Source organism: Nicotiana tomentosiformis, chromosome 3, assembly GCF_000390325.3.
Source record: "Nicotiana tomentosiformis chromosome 3, ASM39032v3, whole genome shotgun sequence".
NCBI lineage: Eukaryota > Viridiplantae > Streptophyta > Magnoliopsida > Solanales > Solanaceae > Nicotiana > Nicotiana tomentosiformis.
This window is the reverse complement of record NC_090814.1, coordinates 114,763,276-114,785,524: the sequence shown is the minus strand read 5'-3', so window position 1 is coordinate 114,785,524 and position 22,249 is coordinate 114,763,276. Positions and strand designations below refer to the sequence as shown.

The window sequence follows — 22,249 nt, the reverse complement described above, 5'->3', positions numbered from 1 at the left end:
GTGATTCTTTAGGATAATATGGTCATAGGAGACAAGAGAGTATAGGTTTAAAATAAAACAAAAAAAGTAGGGGAAAAAAGGAACAGACGGATAATATCACTAGAGTATCAAGTTTGTATTGTAAAGAAAATAAAGGAAAAGAAATGAAAATAGTAACTATGTAACAAGTTTACCTTGTTGATTTTTTTCGTTATCAAAGTTGCACGTTGATGTGATATATCACCAGAGTACATCGGTTAATGATATATCACCAGTTGCACATCGGTTAATGGTGCCTTTGTTCTCCTTCTTTTGCTTCACATTTTATATAGAATGTCAGACCATAAATGTTAACTATTTTTTCAGAGAAAATGTGTTCTTTAGGGAATTCCAAAATTTTCCCATCATTTAATTTAAGTCTTAACATTTCATATTTCATAGGCATGTAGAAGAACGGGATTGGGGGAGGGGGTCAAATAAGAGAAAAACAGAGGCAAAGGTTGAGAGATGAAAAAGGTGGAGAGTGCACGTAGATTGGCCACTGTGGTTGTTCAACAGTTGGCACAGGTGGGATCATTTATTTTGTACATTAATTATTGATATGTCATGTTGCTATCTTGATGGAAATTCCAATCCTGTGCTGTTTCAGACTCATGGTTGGTCCTGTAGTTATCCCTCTTTGATGTGGATGTTGATGCGCATAATCTTAAATTGGCTTGCCAAAGGGAAATAACTGGTAGTTTTGATATAGATTGGTGCCCTGAGCGCTGTTGGGAGAAATGTTGGTCCTTTACTTGCTCAAGCCAATGCTAATGGTTATGCCAGAGTTGTCAAATTTAGTTCTTCTTTGGATTGATCAGAAATTCATGGTATGCTTGTGTTTCCTTTCACCTGATAAAGAAGCTAGATGACCCTGGTTCAGGGAATACAGCCAAATGCGATTTTATTGCTTACTTAGGACTAAATATTTATTTGTAGAAACACTTAAATACATTATTGAAATACCGATATATGATGGTAGGTCCAAAACAACTATAGTTCCCAAGAGATTCCACTCGATTGTGCTATCAGCAGTGTTGTCAAAGGCGCACTTAAGTCCTAAAGCGAGGCTCAAAATATGTTGAGCACTTCGTCCCGCTTTGCGGACGCTTTAGTGTTGCATCAAGGCTCTAAGGCATACTTTTCCTTGCCAATGAGTGTAATCCTGAAAAGACTATACTGAACAATTGATATTTAACTTTATCGTAATCTTTTTTTCAATTTTTTTGTCCATATATTTGTTATTCATGCTTATAATTATTGGTCTTAGACTACATATACCTATTTTTATTGTTTCTCCGGTTGCGTCTTTTTTCATTAAAGCCTACGTTTTATTTGCGCTTTGCGCTTAAAGCCCCAACGGGCCTTAGAGCTTTTTTGCGCTTTTCACCCTTGATAACACTGGCTATGAGTACTCTTGATTTCATTTATTAATTCTGGCCAAATCAAGAGGTTATGAAACACAATAGTGAAAGAAACAAGTTTTTCCGTACATGTACTGTTTTAATTTAAGAACTTAGAAGAGGTCTGGAATTCATAAAGATTTGTGGCAAATACTCTGTTAGAGTGTAGTAGAAGTTTATTAAGCAATGTGTAAACTGTAGAAAGTACTCATTGTCACTTATAGCTGTCTGTTCTAGTGTTCTTTCAATAAAAACAAGGGTGCAACGTTTAACAATGGTAGTTATAAAAGTGTGACTGAATAGGTATTATGATTTCTTTTTCTTGGCTGAGATTTGGCAAGTGCTAAGAACTCAAGTAGTTTCTTTGAGTAATTAATCACTGCTATAAGAGATCTTGGCTTTTCTGGCGAGGGGGTAGTTGGGGGCAGAGCAGGATATAGAATCATGCATATGTGGAATTAACTTATCAGGTTCACTGCATATCTTTAAGAATTAGAAAGTTTATATCCTCCGTTCCAGGTATGTACTTTATGTTAACAATACCACTCACTTATTTTGTTTTAACCTGTGTTTCCAATTCCAGTCACTTTGTTAATAACTCAGGATATCTCCTCATGTTTCAAAAAGTTTACCTTTTATTGAGGAAATAACTGAAGTACTTCCATGACAAGGTCTTCTGTTTCTTGTAGGGATCGATTTGCTAGAGATATGTCATAAATACGTGTAGTAACATCAATCCTTGAATCTCAACTAAGTATTTCCTAAGACTGAAAAGCACATGATTATGAGCTTTGGCTGCCTCTTTTGATATCCACCAGCCACAGCTGCTTTGTGCACTGTCAGGAACTCAGGATGACTGCAAATTCAGTTGCTGGGATTTGTGAGATGATCCTTGTAAGTTAGCTTACCACAATACGGAAGTTCATGCAATAGGCATCCGTTACATTGCAAAGAGTCCAAGTTATATCTTGCTGACCAGTAGCTATTATGAACATCTAAGGGTTTGGGACGTGAGATCCATTGCAAAACCTGTACATAAGAGATTAGCCCCATTAGGAGTTCAGAGAATAAGATATCATCCATTGTACTCGACCTAGTAGTCTTGACGGCTTGTATGCACAAAGATCTGCAGTTGTCTAAGTTAAAGATGATAAAGTTGAAATCATGGAAACCTGTGACAAACACGGTGTCTGGCATGTTGACCAGATTGACAAAGAGGCTCTTAAGGTATGGAAGGAAAGAGGGAAGAATATGTTATTAACGCTTCCTTTGCATGTGGATGCCAGAAGGCGACATTCTTTAACGACCTCTTGGTCTAGGCTATATGCTTCTTTGCCTTAACAACAAGTTGTGAAATAATACTTTTTTGGGGGGGATGGGGGTGTTTGAGTTTCTGTCCACTGTTTTATGCATGTTGATCTCATCTTCATGATATTCCCACCTTGTATCTCTACTAGAGAGAATTTCTGGTTATTTTGAATGGCTCATTCGTAACAGACAATTAGTGTGTACTTTTGTGAGTGACTACACATAAACTTGTATCCATTAAAGCTGCAGTAGTAAATAGCAAGACAAGTACAAGTACAGCAATAGAATTGGCTCTATTCAGTTCGTATCATTTGTACGTTCTAGTATAATTTACCTACTCTAAATTGATGCAAAAGTCGCGAGGCAAATGTCAAAGGAATGAGAAAGAATCGATAGTATTTTGAAATTGTAGTCCTATTTTGGCCTGTTTACAGGCATGGCCAAGTATATGCTACAAAGCTCCCCTCAGAATTCAGGTTTGTCTTTATTCTACTTTTTCTTATAACTTTTGTACAAAGATACAAAATCAGAAAGAGACTGATGCTGTTCATCGATTGGCAGTATACGCAATTATTCCTATATGAACGGGCACACACCCAATCACGTGTGGTGAGAATGCCCCTTCAAAGCTTGGCCTCAAAAACATTATCTCTTAACTCACATTCTTCATAAATCATACTCCTATAAATTTGATAATTCCTGATATTTTATACGCGAAATGTAGGATTTTTATGTTTCTTTCCATGGTCGTAATTTAGACATAAAAATAGTTAAAATCAACAGTTAATTTTCGTAAATCTCATCTTCAGAATCAGACTTATAGTACTTGTTACCCAGTAAACATTGCTTAGGAGACCTTGAAGGAGAGACTAATTTTACGACTTCATATCAAATCAAAAATGGACATAACGACGCGGTTCCATTAGATTATAGTAGGGTATGTCGAAGAAAGTACTGAAAAAGAAGCCTTCGAAATACAGCTAGATTGGAATTCCTGAGAATATCTGGCACACTGATATAGTGACCTTTTGATTAGGAAAAGAAGGTACTCTTTTCCATTGAAGTGTATATTAATATGAGGTGGTTTTCGATGTGAGCTATATATGGGCCATAGTAAGGCAGCTGGCTGGCTTGGTGAATTTTACTCTGCTCGATTGTTCTCTGAAAAAAGTTATCCTCCAACTTAAGAAAGGATATATCACAACTGTCCGGTTAAATTGGTATAACTTGTGTCCTTGTGATTAGAAGCTGTCTATACTCTTTGATATAGCATTAGACAATTTTCCAACATTTCAGCTCTTTAAAACAAGTTACTTACTTAAACTGGAGGAGGACCATCAAAACAAGATCGTGTAGTATAGGAAAGGAGAGAAAATGAGAATGAGAAGGGGGTTTTGGTTTTTTCAGGAGAGGGAATGTATCAAATTTGGAGAATACCATTATACCAAAGGGTAAAAACAAACAAGAAAGGAGAGGAAAAAAAACATTAAACCAGACAAATTGCTAGCTGAGTATATTAGAACCATCCACATTCGCAAATGTAGCATCACAATCATTTGAATTTTGTTTGTCGGAACTCGTCTAATAATCTTAAGTCGAAAGCTCAGTAGTAACGTGGTGTGCCCTGCTATAACGGAATTAGGTTCTCAATCATTTAAAATTGTTCAAAGAAAATTATCTCTTGCTTGAAATGAGTGATATCAAAACTAAGATTAAGGAAGTAAGAAATTTGTCTCGTGATGAATACAACGGAGAGGCAAGTTCCAATAAAAGAAAATATAGTATAAAGTAACTCAGAAATCAGACACGAGATGGCCAAAAAATGATGTGTACGAAATGGTTCAAATATATCTGTTATAATGTGAATAGAAAAAAATGACTTCACAAATATCAATTGCATTTTATATTATTGTTATCAACATATAAAGATTTCTGGTGAAATCGGCCACATAAAAGAATTTAGAATATTTTGTAATAGACCACATAACAATTACAGTCGGAAATAATATCTTTTCATTTTTTTTTCCATTGATTATACTTGTAACTAGAATCTGAAACCTAAGTGTGGTCTTTTGGGACTCGAGACACAAATAGGTTAAAAGAAAAACTGGGCACCATTTTATATATAGCGCGGTTATTCACCGCGCTATACTTTAACGGCAGTTTTGTCCGTTAAGATATAGCGCGGTTATTCACCGTGCTATATTTGAACTACTAGTATTAGTGTGCGTGCGTTGCACGTGTGTATAGTATTAATTAATATAAAGTATATACAAAAAGAATAAATTATCGAATATATACCTCATACTGTTGAGTACATCGGTTTTAATAAATTACATAAAATGTTATTAATATATATATATATATATATATATATATATATAAGTTATAAAATAAATATCAAAATAAAAAAATTGTAGTTTCCTGAAAAATGTTGAATTGATCCGATTTAGCTAACTTAATAAATGAATAAGTCTTGCTCTAACCCCTCATACTTCAAATACTATTTCAGATCAAATAGATATCAGTACCGCTCAGTCAATTACAAAAAATATTAAGAAAAGAGGAAAAAACTTAAAAACCAGGAAGAAAAATAAAAACTTGACTACTCATGTAGGTTTAACCAAAAAACTTTGTGCAACACGACATACATTAGCAAATACTATTTCAGATCAAATAGATATCAGTACCGCTCATTCAGTTACAAAAAAAACATTAAGAAAAGAGGAAAAAACTTAAAAATCAAGTATAAAGAAAAATAAAAACTTGACTAGTCATGTAGGTTTAACCCAAAAAGTTTGTGCAACACACAACAGAAAGACATACATTACACATATTTTAATTAAGCTTCAATGAAAAAAGGGTAAACAACTATTAACTGAAGATAATTTTAAACTGATATTGGTACATGAGATATCATAAATAAAAATCAAAACTGACAAGCACAAAAAATTACCTCCACACACGTCCACATTATTAAGACTTTATGATAAAAAAACATGAAATACTGACTCCTTTTATAGAAGAGTTTAGCTCCTTATTCTAAACAAAGTTTAATGGTCAATATATTAATTAATTTCCAAATTTAAAATATTAGAAAAATTAATTACAATTACATTAGTATTACATTAACGCCTTGTTATTTTTAAATTTAATACATATAATATATACATATAAATTTATTCGGTTCGGTTCGGTTCGGTTCGGTTAAGTACTTTTTGATATTATTTAAAAATAAAAAATTATCCTAATTATTCGGTATGGTGTAGATTTATATCAAACCTATAATTTTATTAAGAAAAACCTAGTAATCGGTTTGAAAGGTTCGTTTTAGAGAACCATTGACATCCTTACATAAATCTAATAGAAACGTTTTGTTTATTTTTCGTAAAAACCAACCCGTGGTTTCTTACTTCTAAATAGTATTTTTGTTTTAGACAAAACAGGAAAAGAAAGAAAACACACGGCTTCCTTAGAACTTTGCGAAAATCGCTCTTCTCTTGGCCTTGAAATTTTAGAATCTTTTTAACGTTTCTTACCATCATATCCTCCTTTATAATAATAAAATAATAAAAAACTAATTAATTTAATAGACCTAAATATTAGGAATAATAATAGAGAAGGAATTATAGTTGTGTTACTTAATTCGAGCAAGGAATTTTTTTTATATAAGGTAATACAATTGAATTGCTTATAAAGTCCTAAATATTATAATTTTTATATATTTTAAATAAGGAAAGATTTATTAAGTAGAATTTTAATTAATTTTAGAATTCTAAAAGTTAGAAAAAATAAATAAATGACTATTTTGTCTTATGTGAAATCTATGTTTCAAGGATAAAAAAAGCGAACGACATTTCGCTAATGGCATTCGTGCTTTTAATATAGTATAGATAAAGGTATAGCGTGCATATATAAGGCGCTATAGTATAGCGCCTTATATATGCACGCTATACCTATATAAAAAATTGTGCCTTTTCCTTCCCCAACCAGACGCGAACCAGCCCCCCCTCCCCTTCCCTCATTTTTAACGCAGAAAACTCCATTGGAGCCCGCCGGTCCCACAAAAAGTGTAGATTCTCGGTATTGTAGCAAGCTAACATCGGATCTAAGGCGTTATCGCGTAGTGGATTGCTCGTTTCGGCCCCCAAATCATCAAATCTTCACCTTTCAAAAAATTTAAAATCGAGGTATTCCGACTTATTTTTTGTAAAAAATCATGTATTAAAAATGCTTATTAGTTATTTTTTACTGTGATATATGCTCTTTCGTGATTGTTTTGCGATTTACCTAATTTGTTATTTTTTATCGGATTAGATTATTATTGTGCTAAAAAATTTATTAAAATAGAGAAATTGTTATTTTATGAATAATTAATGTTATTAGTTGTTATAAAAAAATATTTATTAGTTATTTTTTACTGTGGTATATGTATTGTCGTGATTGTTTTGTGATTAAATTAATTTGTTATTTTTTATCCGGATTAGATTATTTATGTGCTAAAAGATTAGTAAAATAGATAAATTATTATTTTATGAATAATTAATGTTATTTAATTCCCTTTAGTGTTATGATGTGCCCGTAATTTTAATATATTGCTCATAATTATAATGTAGTGCCCTTTAGCGTAGTACAATATAGTGCCCTTTAGCGTAGTATCTTTGTAGTTATTGAAATTAATCATTTAATTATCTGTCAACTCCAAAAATATCTTTAAAAAGATGATAGTTCAAACACAAAGTCTCTCGAATACTAGTCAACAAATGTAAGAAAATAACATAAAAAACAACAATATTTGTCAAACTAATTATTTGTATATGAATACTTATTAATTAAATCATATATTCATATAAAAATTAATTATTTAATTCTATTATACCCAAAAATAGGTGAATAAGAAAAAACATATAAAATAATAAACTAACATATAAAATAATAAACTAATAAATAAAATATAAACTATCATATAAAATAAGAAACTAAGATATAAAATTATAATATAGAAAATGTATCAACCTAAGTAACAATATAGTAAAAATATCGATTAAATATTAATATAAAAGATATTGCAATATATTTAAAGATGTTAAGTAATTAAAAAAAATACTTTAATTAATATTGTTCAATTTACAGACATCGTCATGGAGGTTCCCCCTATGCATCCCGGGCCTGCATCTCTAGAGCTACTATTGCTACAGGCCAACCATAGGTCTTTATACATATGGGATGGACAGTATTTGTCCCAGACATTCCGCCCCAAACGTATAGACGATATGTGGGAGTTCATTAGGGCCCACCCACTCCACCCACGTATAGTTAGACGCCTTCAGGATACGGGTTTCTACAGGATCATAGAGATCGGCCGGTTGCAGTTCGACTGGGCGTTGATCACGGCTATGATAGAGCGGTGGCGACCAGAGACGCACACGTTTCATCTACCCATCGGCGAGGCTACCATCACGCTTGAGGACGTGGAGGTTCTTTTCGGGCTGCCGGTTAATGGATTACCTGTAGCTTACCCGCATGCTCTCAAAGACTACAAGGGATTACATTACCTGCATATGTTACAGCGGCTCATCGAATTTCAGCCAGTAGAGGAGACTGCATTGAGTGGGGCTAGTCGTTTGCAGCTGACGCCCGTCCGGCAGTATCTGGAGACGATGAATGCGGAGATTACACATGATTCTCTGCCGGAGGTTATCGACTGGCACACGAGATTGGTGTTGCTGTTGATGTTTGGTGGTGTACTGTTCTCGAACACTTCGGAAAACCTAGTCAGCTTGAGATTTCTACATCATCTTGAGCGGCTAGATAATTTACCTGGTTACAGGTGGGGTGCAGCTGTTCTAGGTTACCTGTATAGGCAGATATGTCGGGCATGCATGGGCACCCAAAGAGACGTTGTCGAATTTTTACCGTTGCTGCAGGTGAAAACATAGTCAATTCTTTTCATGATTATAACATACATAGTAAAAAAATACCTTAAATTTTACGTCCACAATCTATATTAGGTTTGGGCTTGGGAGCAGTTCCTGCAGTTCCAGCCACCTCTACTACCCATCGCTCCGGATGCACCACCTCCACCGTTTCTCCCTTTAGCTTGGAGGTGGGTTGATAGGCGAGGCTACGGATACGAGGTCAAGGCTCGACATCATCTCCCTTATTCCGCCCGCTTGGTTTAGGACACATTACCAGCGGGATGATCGTTCCAGGGCTGACCAGACATACTTGGACTAGCTAGAGGCCCAGATTGAGATTTGGGACCAGAGGTATGACCTGATTCCGCCACCCCTTCCACCTCACCGTACGGATGGCGAGCATGATTATATGGGCTAGTATCGCAGCGTTACCCGACTTGTCGTCGGGAATCCTGTTCATCGCATTGGTGGTCGGTACATTCCATACACCGGGAGGCATGAGGCACTAGTATGTTATTTGTTGTACTTACTTATAATGTTAAATTATCCTTCCTTAATTAATATTTGACATGTTATGGAGGCTATTGGCTTACATCAGTTCTACTAGTTGGGACTGAAGATGCTGCAGCATACCTATGAGGGAGCGGCATCTTTGCACGAGTATGGCCGACAGGTTACAGAGCTGGCTGCCTAGACATTGAGGCGTGCCCGAGATGATGAGCAATTAGGATACGAGGCTGCTTATATGTCGTCAGAGGAGTATCATCATGGGCCACCAGTGGAGCCTGAATGTGGTAGACGTGGAAGGCGTGGCCAGAGAGGAAGGCGTGTCCCACGAGGTCGTGGTAGTCAGCGAGGATGAAGTCCTCAGCAAGGGGGCATTGAAGCACCCGTGGAGGATATTAGAGATGATCAGCCGGGTGACCACCCTAAGCCACATGATGCTCCTCATGATATGCTGTCATTCAGCCTTCAGTTGTCGCCAGGTACTTCACAGTTAACCCCGTCAGCTCCATTGTTGATCGCGGTCACGTCTATTACGAGACAGGAGTGGGATCAATATTTTCCTGATCCCCAAGAGCCATTGACGGTTGCTGAGGATCGTCCGACACGAGTCCTGCATAGCGGGCGACGACTGAGTTATGGATCATCATCGAGGGATGCTGAGGATCTAGCACATACTTCATCTACTCCAGTGCACCTCGATGTTCCGACAGAGCATTGCGGCACTACTCAGGCGCAAGTTTGTTTGTATTACTATTATTTCTATTTGTTTTTATCTCATTGATTAGTCAGTAATATCTAAAGCATTTTTGTTTTTTTTTTAAGACATTGCCATCACCCATCATGGAGGCCGCATTGTGAGATACTGAGATGTCGGAGACAGATCATCTAATTTAGGAGACCGTTGAGACCATGGTATGACCATTAAAAACAATTTCCTAACACGTACATTAGTAATTATTATTTCATATAGTAAAATATCTTATTATTCTGTAGGTTTCTGCCAGCCTTATCGACGATCATGTTGCATCGCATCCTCCGATAAAGAGGAGATGTGATGAAGATGATCCTGATAGCGTAGCCGGGGGGAATGGGATGCACCTCAGGCCAACCAATGCTTTAAAGCATGCAGGCTGTGGGACACATTGACATTAAATATATAATAGTGTAACGACCCGACCGGTCATTTTGATAGCTATAGCCATGATCCCAGTTTACTATTTTCATCATATCTCTTTCTGCATATGTGACTTGCCGGGAGGCTTTGGTTGTATTTTCGGAGTGTTTTGGGACACGTAGTCCCTAAACGAAAGCTTAAGTCTTGGGATTTTTTACTATAGTTGGAATTGTGTGAAGACGACTCCGGAATAGAGTTTTGTCGATTCCGTTAGCTCTGTTGGGTGATTCTGGACTTAGGAGCGTGTCCGGACTGTGAATTGGAGGTCCCACTTGTGGAGTTTGCCTACAACAATAGTTATCAGTCGAGCATCTAGATGGAATCGTATGAGGTTCTGTATGGTAGGCGGTATCGGTCTCCAGTGGGTTGGTTCGAGCTGGGTGAGGCTAGATTATTGGGTACAGACTTGGTTCAGAATACTTTGGAAAAGGTTAAGGTGATTCAGTATCGACTTCGCATAGCCTAGTCCAGATAGAAGAGTTATGCAGATCGGAAGGTTCGCGATATTGCATTCATGGTTGGGGGGACGGGTCTTGCTCCGGGTGTCACCTATGAAGGGTGTTATGAGGTTCGAAAAGAAGGGCAAGCTGAGCCCAAGGTTTATCGGCCCATTTGAGGTATTGCGACGTGTTGGGGAGGTTGCTTATGAGCTTGCCTTGCCTCCCAGCCTAGCAGGAGTTCATCCAGTATTCCATGTTTCGATGATCCAGAAGTATCACGGCGATCCGTCTTATGTGTTGGATTTCAGCTCAGTCAGTTGGACAAGGATTTATCTTATGTTGAGGAACCAGTAGTTATTTTGGACAGGCAGGTTCGAAAGTTGAGGTCAAAGAACATTGCTTCAGTGAGAGTTCAGTGGAGGGGTTAGTCGGTCAATGGGACTACTTGGGAGACCGAGAATGATATGCGCAACCGTTATCCTCATCTTTTCACCACTTCAGGTATGTCTCTATACTCGTTCGAGGACGAACGATTGTTTTAAGAGGGGGAGGATGTAACGACCTGACTGGTCGTTTTGGAGTTATAGCCCCGATCCCCTGTTTACTGTTTTTCCCGTATCTCTTTCTGCTTATATGACTTCCCGGGAGGCTTTGGGTGTGTTTTCGGAGTGTTTTGGGATACTTAGTTCCTAAACGGAAGCTTAAGTCTTAGGATTTTTGACTGTAGTGGGAATTGTCTGAAGACGACTCTGAAATAGAGTTTCGTCGGTTCCGTTAGATCCTTTGGGTGATTCTGGACTTAGGAGCATGTCCGGACTGTGAATTGGAGGTTCGTAGCTGATTTAGGCTTAAATTGGCGAAAGTCGAATTTTTGGAGATTTTGACCGATAGTGAACTTTTTGATATCGGGGTCGGATTTTAATTCCGGAGGTCGGATTAGGTCCGTAATTTCAATTATGACTTGTGTGCAAAATTTGAGGTCAATCGGACGTGATTTGATAGGTTTCGGCATCGGTTGTAGAAGTTTGAAGTTTCAAAGTTCATTAAGTTTGAATTGGAGGGTGATTCGTGTTTTTAGCGTTGTTTTATGTGATTTGAGGGCTCAACTAAGTTCGTATGGTATTTTAGGACTTGTTTGTATGTTTGGTTGTGGTCACGGGGGCCTCGAGTGTATTTCGGATGCTTAACAGATTGAATTTGGACTTATTCAAATTTGCTGAAGTTTCTGGTTTCTGGATTTTTCGCACGTGCGGAAGGAGGAGCGCAAATGCGGATTTGGGCAGCCCAGGCTGGGTTCGCAGGTACAGATCTATTTGCACAGAAGCGGCCTCGCTTCTGCGGTGGGATGGTGCGTAGGAGCGGCGAGGGATGCAGGCGTGGTTCCTTGGTCGCAGGAGCGCATCGGCAGGTACGACGCTTCACTAACAGATGCGGACCCAGGGGACATAAATTAAGTTCACACCTGCGATGGAATTTCCGCAGGTGCGACATTGCATGTGCTATTATAGGCTAACAGATGTGGAATCGCTGGGCAGATAAGGGCCAAGTTCGAGGGTTTTATCCCATTTTCAGTTTTGGGACTTTGAGAGCTCGAATTGAGGCGATAATTCAAGGATTATTTAGAGAGAACTTTGGGGTAATTATTCTTAACTCATTTATGGTTATATTCCACTAATCTATAGTTGATTTCATTATTTAATTAAGGAATTTGGTTGAGCAATTTGGGAAAAATGGGAGAAGTTCTTCAACTAGATTTTTGAGTTTTGATTGGGATTTTTATATCAGATTTGGATAATTTTGGTACGAGTGAACTCATGAGTGAATGGGTGTTCATATTTTGTGGCTTTTACCCAATTCCGAGATGCGGTCCCATGTCGACTTTTTGGGGGGATTTTCTAATTTCTTGCTTTAACTTTGATTTTATTAATTAGATTAGTTTCTTATAGTTGTATTTATGGCGTGCAATTGATTCTGTCTAGATTTGGGCCATTAAGAGTCGGATATTCATGGAAAAGGCATAGTTACCGATTGATTGAGCTTGGTTAGAAGTAAGTGGCTTGCCTAACCTTGTGTGGGGGAAATCCCCTTAGGATTTGGTACTGTTGTAATATGTGAGCGCCGTGTATGTGAGGTGACGAGTACGTACACGGGCTATTTATTGTAAAATCTGATTTATTTTACTAAGTAGCAATCTGTTTTTTCTTTAATTTGAGTTATACCGTTTAAATGAGTATTAGTTTGTTTTAATTCTTAATTGAGCTATTCCAATATGTGTAGTTATCTTGTTTAGTCTAATATCGCATGTCTACGTGCTTTAACTGCTTATTTGAACTCTGTGAAGCATGCCTAGTTGATTTCCTGTTTTTCCTTGTTCTTTATAAGTATAACTGTAGAAATCTTGATGTTAACTATTGTATTTATCGGTTTGAGTTTTGTGTTTACTTTTGAGATTACATGGCTGTACCTCGGGAGTTCTCCCTGTCTATTTACTTTTGAGACTACGAGGCGGTTCCTCAGCAGTTCTCCCTGTACATTTACTTTTGAGACTACGAGGCGGTACCTAAGAAGTTATCCCTGTATATTTACTTCTGAGACTACGAGGCGGTACCTCGGGAGTTCTCCTTGTATATTTATTTTGGTACTATGAGACGATATCTCGGGAGATCCCCTACTGTTTACCCCTATGTGTTGTACTTTTGCCTTGTTTTTTTTCCTTTTTGTTAAATTCTAGTCTTTTATTATACTGTATATTTTCCTTCCTTATTTATTATTTACTAGTGGGCCAGACCTCATCTCGTCACTACTCGACCGACCATTGTGGTGTACTCATGCTACTCTTCTGCACATGTTTTCGTGTGCTGATCCAGGTTCATCATACCAGCCTCGCTATTAGTTGTGCATTTGCTGCTATTCCGGAAACTTCAAGGTACATATGCTCTCGTCCGAAGACCTAAGAGTCCCCCTCTATCCTCTCTTATGTCAAACACTTCCTGTATTCCTTTTATTAGACTCTTGTCTATAGAGATATTATTTTCTTTCTATTGCTTGTGACTTACGATGTTCTGGGTTTTGGAAAGACTGTGTATTTATAGAGTATTGGTTATTGTACATGCCGAGCGGCATTATTACTAGTTATTCAGTTATCCACTGCTGTTAGTTTCCAATTTTTACTTTCGTTTTGTTATTTTCCGCAATTTGTTAGGCTTACCTAGTCGTAAAGACTAGGTGCCCTCACGACGTTATATGGAGGAAATTTGGGTCGTGACAAGTTGGTATCAGAGCTCTAGGTTCATAGGTGTCGTAAGTCACCAGCAAGTTTAATAGAGTCTCACGGATCGGTACAGAGACATCTGTATTTATCTTTGGGAGGCTATCGAACTGTTAGGAAAATTACACTTTCTTGATTCCTTGTCGTGCGAAATTGTTGACTTCAAAATTTTAAACTTCTGTATTCTATTCTCTCATAGATGGTGAGGACACGTACATGCGGATATGATGACCAGGCACCCGCACCCCTGCTAGAGCCGCGAGAGGACGAGGCCGGGGTAGAGGCCGAGGACGTCCACACGGTGCAGCCAGAGCACCCGCGCGAGCTGCGACAGAGGAGCCCCAGTAGCTCCAGCTGGAGGGAAGGCACCTGAGGTACCTTTTGCTGCACCAGCCCTCCAGGAGAGTCTAGCCCAGTTCATGAGCATGTTCAACACCTTAACTTAGGCTGGATTGATTCCACTTGCACCTGCCACATCTCAGGCCCGGGGAGGAGCACAGACTCCCATCACGCGTACTCTAGAGCAACGGGTTTAGGTCGACCAAGTTCCAAAGATTTTACCGATGCAGCCAGTAGCTCCAGCTCAGCCCGAGGTTAGGGTAGCAGTTTCTGAGGTGGAGCATCTCAGACTTGAGAGGTACAAGAAGTACCGCCCTCCTACCTTCAGTAGATTGGCGTCAGAGGATGCCCAGGGTTTTCTGGAGGAGTGTCACCGTATTCTCCATACTATGGGTGTAGCGAAGTCGGGTGGGGTTTCTTTTACTACATTCCATCTTAGAGGAGCAACCTATTAGTGGTGGCGTGCTCATGAGTTGAGTAGTCCGGCTGAGGCAGCTTCACTTACATGGACTCAGTTCTAGGATATGTTCTTGAGGGAGTATGTTCCCTAGAGTCTCAGAGATGCATGGCGTGCGGAGTTTTAGTAGTTGCGCCAGGGTTCTATGACTGTGTCAGAGAATGCAGTTCGCTTCAATGATTTGGCCCAACATGCACCGGCCTTGGTTGCCACAGTTTGAGAGAGGGTTCATCGGTTTATTGAGGGATTCCACCCCAGTATCAGGCTTAGCATGGCCCGAGAGTTAGAGATGGTTATTTCTTACCAGCAGGTTATGAGTATTGCTAAGAGATTGGAGGGTATGTCTGCTCGGTAGAGAGAGTAGAGGGAGGCCAATAGGTCTTGAGAGTCTGGCACTTATAGTGGTACTCGTGCCCCAGCTGCAGTTCACCATGGTCGGGGCTATGAGAGTCTCCCCGTTCATTCAGCTCTTCCAGCCGCCAGTGGTATTCCGACCCCTTCTAGGCCCCAGGAGCCTTATTATGCACCGCCAGTGTCTAGTGTTCCTCCTGCAGGGGTGCTTTTAGCGGTCAGTCCAGCAGACCTGGCCCGAGGCAGTCATAGCATCCACGCTCTACGAGAGCTTATTTTGAGTGTGGCGACACCCGCCATATGGTGAGGGATTACCCCCAGACTTAGGAGGGGTGCACCTCCACAGACTTCTCAGCTACCGCGTGCTCCACCGGGTCCTCAGGATATAATTTCAGCACCAGCTACTGCCCCACCTGCTCATCCAGCTCGAGGTGGAGGTCGGGGAGGTCGAGGTCGCCCTAGAAGGGGAGGCCAGGCCAGATATTATGCTCTTTCGGCTCGTACAGAGGCAATTGCTTCCGACTCTATCATTACAGGTATTGTTCCGGTCTATCATAGAGATGCGTCGGTTTTATTTGATCCATGCTCCACTTATTCCTATGTTTCCTCTTATTTTACCCCGTATTTGGGCGTATCTCGTGATTCCTTGAGTTCCCCTATTTATGTGTCTAATCCCATGGGAGATTCTCTTGATATGGACCGCGTGTATCGGTCGTGTTTGATTGCTCTTAGTGATTTTGAGACCAGAGTCGATTTATTATTGTTCAGTATGGTAGACTTTGATGTTATCTTGGGCATGGATTGGTTGTCGCCCTATTATGCTATTCTTGATTGTCACGCTAAGACCGTGACACTGGCTATGCCAGGATTATCGCGATTAGAGTGGAGAGGTACCTTAGAGTATATTCCCAGCAGAGTTATTTCATTTCTTAAAGCTCAACGAATGGTTGATAAGGGGTGTGACGCATATCTAGCTTATGTGAGAGATGTCAGTATTGATGCCCCTGCAGTTGAGTTAGTCCCGGTAGTGAGGGAATTTCCAGATGTGTTTCCAGCTGATCTTTCGGGCATGTCGCCCGACAGAGATATTGATTTTAGCATTTATTTGTTGCCGGGCACTCATTCCATCTCTATTCCTCCATATCGTATGGATCATCCTGATTTGAAGGAGTTGAAGGAGTTGAAGGAGCAATTATAAGAGTTGCTCGATAAGGGCTTCATTCGGCCCAGTGTGTCACCTTGGGGTGTTCTTGTCTTGTTTGTGAAGAAAAATAATGGTTCTATGCATATGTGCATTGATTATCGCCAGCTGAACAATGTTACAGTGAAGAACATGTATCCATTGTCTCGTATTGATAATTTATTTGATCAGCTACAGGGTGCCAGGGTGTTTTCCAAGATTTATTTACGTTCCGGCTATTATCAGTTGAAGATTCGGGAGCTAGATATCCCAAAGACTACTTTCAGGACTTGGTATGGTCACTACGAGTTTCTCGTGATATCATTTGGGCTAACCAATGCCCCGACAACTTTTATGCACTTGATGCACAATGTGTTTCGGCCTTATGTTGACTCTTTCGTCATTGTGTTTATTGACGACATTTTGGTGTACTCCCGGACTCAGGAGGATCATGAGCAACACCTGAGGACTTTGCTTAAGACCTTGAGTGAAAAGAAGTTATATGCAAAATTTTCAAAGTGTGAGTTTTGGCTAGACTCGGTGACATTCTTGGGTTATGTAGTATCGAGTGATGGGATCAAGGTGGATCCGAAGAAGGTGGAAGCAGTGCAGAGTTGTCCTAGACAATCATTAGCCACGGAGATCAGGAGTTTTCTTGGTTTGGCGGGGTATTACTGTCGTTTTGTAAAGGGATTCTCATCTATTGCAGCACCTATGACCAGGCTGACCTAGAAGGGTGCTCCGTTCAGATGGACAGGGGAGTGTGAGGAGAGCTTTCAGAAACTCAAGACATCTTTGACTACAACCCCAGTATTGGTATTGCCTACAAGTTTGGGGTCTTATAGTGTATATTGTGATGTGTCGCAGATTGGTCTCGGCGCAGTGTTAATGCAGAATGGTAGGGTGATTGCCTACGTATACAGACACCTGAAGGAGCGTGAAAAGAGCTATCATGTCCATGACCTTGAGTTAGCAGCTATTGTTGATGCCTTGAAGATTTGGCGGCACTATTTGTACGTTGTCCCTTGTGAGATTTACATCGATCATCGGAGTTTGCAACATCTGTTCAAGCAAAAGGATCTTAATCTGCGTCAACGGAGGTGGTTGGAGCTACTTAAGGACTATGATATCACCATTTTGTACCATTCTGGGAAGGCCAATGTGGTGGCCGATGCTTTGAGTTGCCGGGCAGAGAGTTTGGGGAGTTTAGCATATCTACCAGCAGCATAGAGGCCATTGGCGTTGGATGTTCAGGCCTTAGCCAGCCAGTTTGTGAGATTGGATATTTCCGAGCCGAATCGAGTATTGGCTTGTGTGGTCTCTCGATCTTCTTTTTATGATCGTATAAGGGAGAGTCAGTGTGATGACGCCCATTTGTTTGTCCTTAAGGACACGGTTCAGCACGGTGATGCTAATAAGGTCACTATTGGGGATGATGGTGCATTGAGGATGCAGGGCATGCTATGTGTGTCCAATGTAGATGGGTTGCATGAGTTGATTCTCCGGGAGGCTCACAGCTCGTTCTACTCCATTCATCCAATATTCCATGTTTCGATGCTCCGGAAGTATCACGACGATCTGTCTCATGTGTTGGATTTCAGCTCAGTCCAGTTGGACAAGGATTTATCTTATGTTGAGGAACCGGTAGCTATTTTGAACAGGCGGGTTCGAAAGATGAGGTCAAAGAATATTACTTCAGTGAAATTTCAGTGGAGGGGTCAGCCGGTCAAGAAGGCTACTTGGGAGACTGAGCATGATAAACGCAACTGTTATCCTCATCTTTTCACCACTTCAGATATGTCTCTATACTCGTTCGAGGACGAACGATTATTTTAAGAGGGGGATGATGTAACGACCCGGCCGGTCGTTTTGAGAGTTATAGCCCTGATCCCCTGTTTACTATTTTCCTCGTATCTCTTTCTGCTTATGTGACTTGTTGGGAGGCTTTGATTGTGTTTTTGGAGTGTTTTGGGACACTTAGTTCCTAAACGTAAGCTTAAATCTTAGGATATTTTATTGTAGTTAGAACTGTGTGAAGATGACTCCGGAATAGAGTTTTGTCGGTTCCGTTAGCTCCGTTGGGTGATTCTGGACTTAGGAGCATATCCAGACTGTGAATTGGAGGTCTGTAGCTGATTTAGGCTTGAATTGGCGAAAGTTAAATTTTTGGAGATTTTGACAGGTAGTGGACTTTTTGATATTGGGGTCGGATTCCGATTCCGGAGGTTGGAGTAGGTCCGTAGTGTCAATTATGACTTGTATGCAAAATTTGAGGTCAATCGAACGTGATTTGATAGGTTCCGGCATCGGTTGTAGAAGTTTGAAGTTTCAAAGTTCATTAAGTTTGAATTGGAGGGTGATTCATGTTTTTAGCATTGTTTGAAGTGATTTGACGGCTTGACTAAGTTCGTATGGTGTTTTAGGACTTTTTGGTATGTTTGGTTGAGGTCCCGGGGGCCTCGGGTGTGTTTCGGATGCTTAACAGATTGAATTTGGACTTAATGCAAATTTGCTGAAGTTTCTGGTTTCTAGTGCTTTCGCACCTGCGGTGGGGAGATCGCACATGCGGACTCGCACGTGCGGAAGGAGGAGCGCAAATGCGGATTTGGGCAGCCCAGGCTGGGTTCGCAGGTGCGGATCTGTTTGCGCAGAAACGGCCTCGCTTCTGCGGTGGGATGGTACGCAAGAGCGGTAAGGGTTGCAGGTCTGGTTCCTTGGTCGCAGGAGCGCATCCGCAGGTGCGGCACTTCTCTCGCAGATGCGGACCCAGGGGACTTAAATTAAGTCCAAACCTGCGATGAAATTTCCGCAGGTGCGACATCGCATATGCTATTATAGGCTAACAGATGTGGAATCGCTGGGCAGATAAGGGCCAAGTTCGAGGGTTTTATCCCATTTTCAGTTTTGGGACTTTGAGAGCTCGAATTGAGGCGATAATTCAAGGATTATTTAGAGAGAACTTTTGGGTAATGATTCTTAACTCATTTATGGTTATATTCCACTAATCTATAGTTGATTTCATTATTTAATTAAGGAATTTGGTTGAGCAATTTGGGAAAAATGGGAGAAGTTCTTCAACTAGATTTTTGAGTTTTGATTGGGATTTTTATATCAAATTTGGATAATTTTGGTATGAGTGAACTCGTGAGTGAATGAGTGTTCATATTTTGTGACTTTTACCCAATTCCGAGATGCGGTCCCATGTCGACTTTTTGGGGGGATTTTCTAATTTCTTGCTTTAACTTTGATTTCATTAATTAGATTAGTTTCTTATAGTTGTATTTATGGCGTGCAATTGATTTTGTCTAGATTTGGGCCATTAAGAGTCGGATATTCATGGAAAAGGCATAGTTACCGATTGATTGAGCTTGGTTAGAAGTAAGTGGCTTGCCTAACCTTGTGTGGGGGAAATCCCCTTAGGATTTGGTATTGTTGTGATATGTGAGCGCCGTGTACGTGAGATGACGAGTATGTACACGGGCTATTTGTTGTAAAACCCGATTTATTTTACTGAGTAGCAACCTGTTTTTCCTTTAATTTGAGTTATACCGTTTAAATGAGTATTAGTCTGTTTTCATTCTTAATTGAGCTATTCCAATATGTGTAGTTATCATGTTTAGTCTAATATCGCATGTCTACATGCTTTAACTGCTTATTTGAACTCTGTGAAGCATGCCTAGTTGTTTTCCTATTTTTCCTTGTTCTTTATCAGTATAACTGTAGAAATTTTGCTGTTAAGTTGTTGTATTTATCGGTTTGAGTTTTGTGTTTACTTTTGAGACTACATGGCGGTACCTCGGGAGTTCTCCCTGTCTATTTACTTTTGAGACTACGAGGCAGTTCCTCGGAAGTTCTCCCTACACATTTACTTTTGATACTACGAGGTGGTACCTCGGCAGTTTTTCCTGTACATTTACTTTTGAGACTACGAGGCGGTACCTCGGGAGTTCTCCCTGTATATTTATTTTGGTACTATGAGACGTTATCTCGGGAGATCCCCTACTGTTTACCCATGTGTGTTGTATTGTTGCCTTGTTGTGTTTCCTTTTTGTTAAATTCTAGTCTCTTATTATACTGTATATTCTCCTTCCTTATTTATTATTTACCAGTGGGCCTGACCTGACCTCTTCACTACTCGACCGACCATTGTGGTGTAATCATGCTACTCTTATGCACATGTTTTCGTGTGCAGATCCAGGTTCATCATACCAGCCTCGCTATTAATTGTGCATTTGTTGTTGTTCCGGAGACTTCAAAGTACATTTGCTCGCGTCCGCAGACCTAGGAGTCCTCCTCTATCCTCCCCTATGTCAAACACTTCCTGTATTCCTTTTATTAGACTCTGGTCTATAGAGATGCTATTTTCTTTCTGTAGCTTGTGACTTACGATGTTTCGGGTTTTGGGAAGACTGTGTATCTATAGAGTATTGGTTATTGTACATGGCGAGTGGTATTGTTACTAGTTATTCAGTTATCCACTGTTATTAGTTGCCAAGTTTTACTTTCGTTTTGTTATTTTCCGCAATTTTTTAGGCTTACCTAGTCGTAGAGACTAGGTGTCGTCACGACGTTATACGGAAGAAATTTGGGCCGTGACAAATAGCAACATTATTTATGTTTTGCATAATTTGCGTATGTGTTTTTATTTCTCGAGATATTTAGTAGCTTAACAGTACAACACACAAAAAAATGACAGATTAATATAAAATTTAAATTTGTTACCAATTAAAGTATATATATGACACGTACAACATAAAAATAAAATACTACACTCAATGCATCAATGTGTTTGTTTAGTCACTATCGCCCATTATTCTGTGCTTCAACCACTTAAATTTCTCCTCCAATCTATTTTTTTCTTCTTCTGCCTCTTTTAGTTTCTCTTGCAATGCCGCAAGTTGTTCTTGTAGCTTCACGATCTGGAGTTCGTATTCACCTGTCAAATTCCAAATGTTTAGCAAACATGATTTGTAGTATTCTTGATTAATGGGTTCATCATACCATTCATCAAAACCACATTTCTTTTCGTCCTACCAATGAAAGAATAACACAAGACTATTAATTAACATGTTATATAAAAAGTATTAACAAACATTTCTTCCAAGAATAATAACTTACAACTTGTTTACACATCCAACGTCTGCGCCCCGGATTGCAATTTGACCAACATGGCTTCAAAATCGCACGTTTATCACAGAAATACCTTGGGAAGTAATTGCGACCAAACATGTCGTAATGCTCGAAAATAGAAAATTATTGGAAAGTTTTTGTTTTTTGTTTCGTTACAACGCAAATAATAACTAAAATGCATGAGGTTTTTATAGGCAGCTAAGAGTGGTTTTAGTTTATATAACGCATATCGGTGCGGCGCTATATTTCGCGTGATAATGATTCTTTCGGGTACAAGTGGTCCATCTTTGTCAGTACGATAACTTTTTAGGTCAGCAGCTTTTTCAGGTCGACATGACAAAACACATAGCGCATATTGGTGAGGCGCTATGTTTCACGTGATAATGATTCTTTCGGGTACAAGTGGGTCTAGCTTTTTCAGTACGACAACTTTTCAGGTCAACAACTTTTTCAGGCCGGCAGCTTTTTCAGGTCGACATGACAAGACACATAGCGCATATTGGTGAGGCGCTATGTTTCACATTCATACAGGTCGACATGCAGCTTAGTTCTTCTTAAGTTGAACCAAGAGATCAATACACAGATACCATTTGAAGAACCAGAACAACATCCAATTCAGAAATGCCATTAACATTTAATAAGTGGTTTACGAAGAGGCAAAAACGTGAAGGTAGTTCAAAAGATCCAAATGGAACACGTCATAACACAATCGATCCCTACCTTGAAAAAAATATGCTAGGTTGCTATACTGATTTG

The 22,249-nt window shown here is 39.6% G+C and overlaps 2 long non-coding RNA genes across 2 annotated transcripts; one reads left to right on the top strand and one right to left on the bottom strand.

Moving 5' to 3' along the window:
• Positions 1-256: 256 nt before the first annotated feature.
• Positions 257-2,191, bottom strand: LOC138907163 (uncharacterized). Its single transcript, XR_011414925.1, has 2 exons — positions 2,054-2,191; positions 257-870 (listed from the first exon to the last, which is right to left on the bottom strand). It is a non-coding gene; the product is annotated as an uncharacterized lncRNA (long non-coding RNA).
• On the top strand, positions 264-3,036 carry LOC104097721 (uncharacterized). The gene is made up of 3 exons (XR_686600.4): positions 264-546; positions 629-848; positions 2,111-3,036. It is a non-coding gene; the product is annotated as an uncharacterized lncRNA (long non-coding RNA).
• The last annotated feature ends 19,213 nt before the right edge of the window (positions 3,037-22,249 follow it).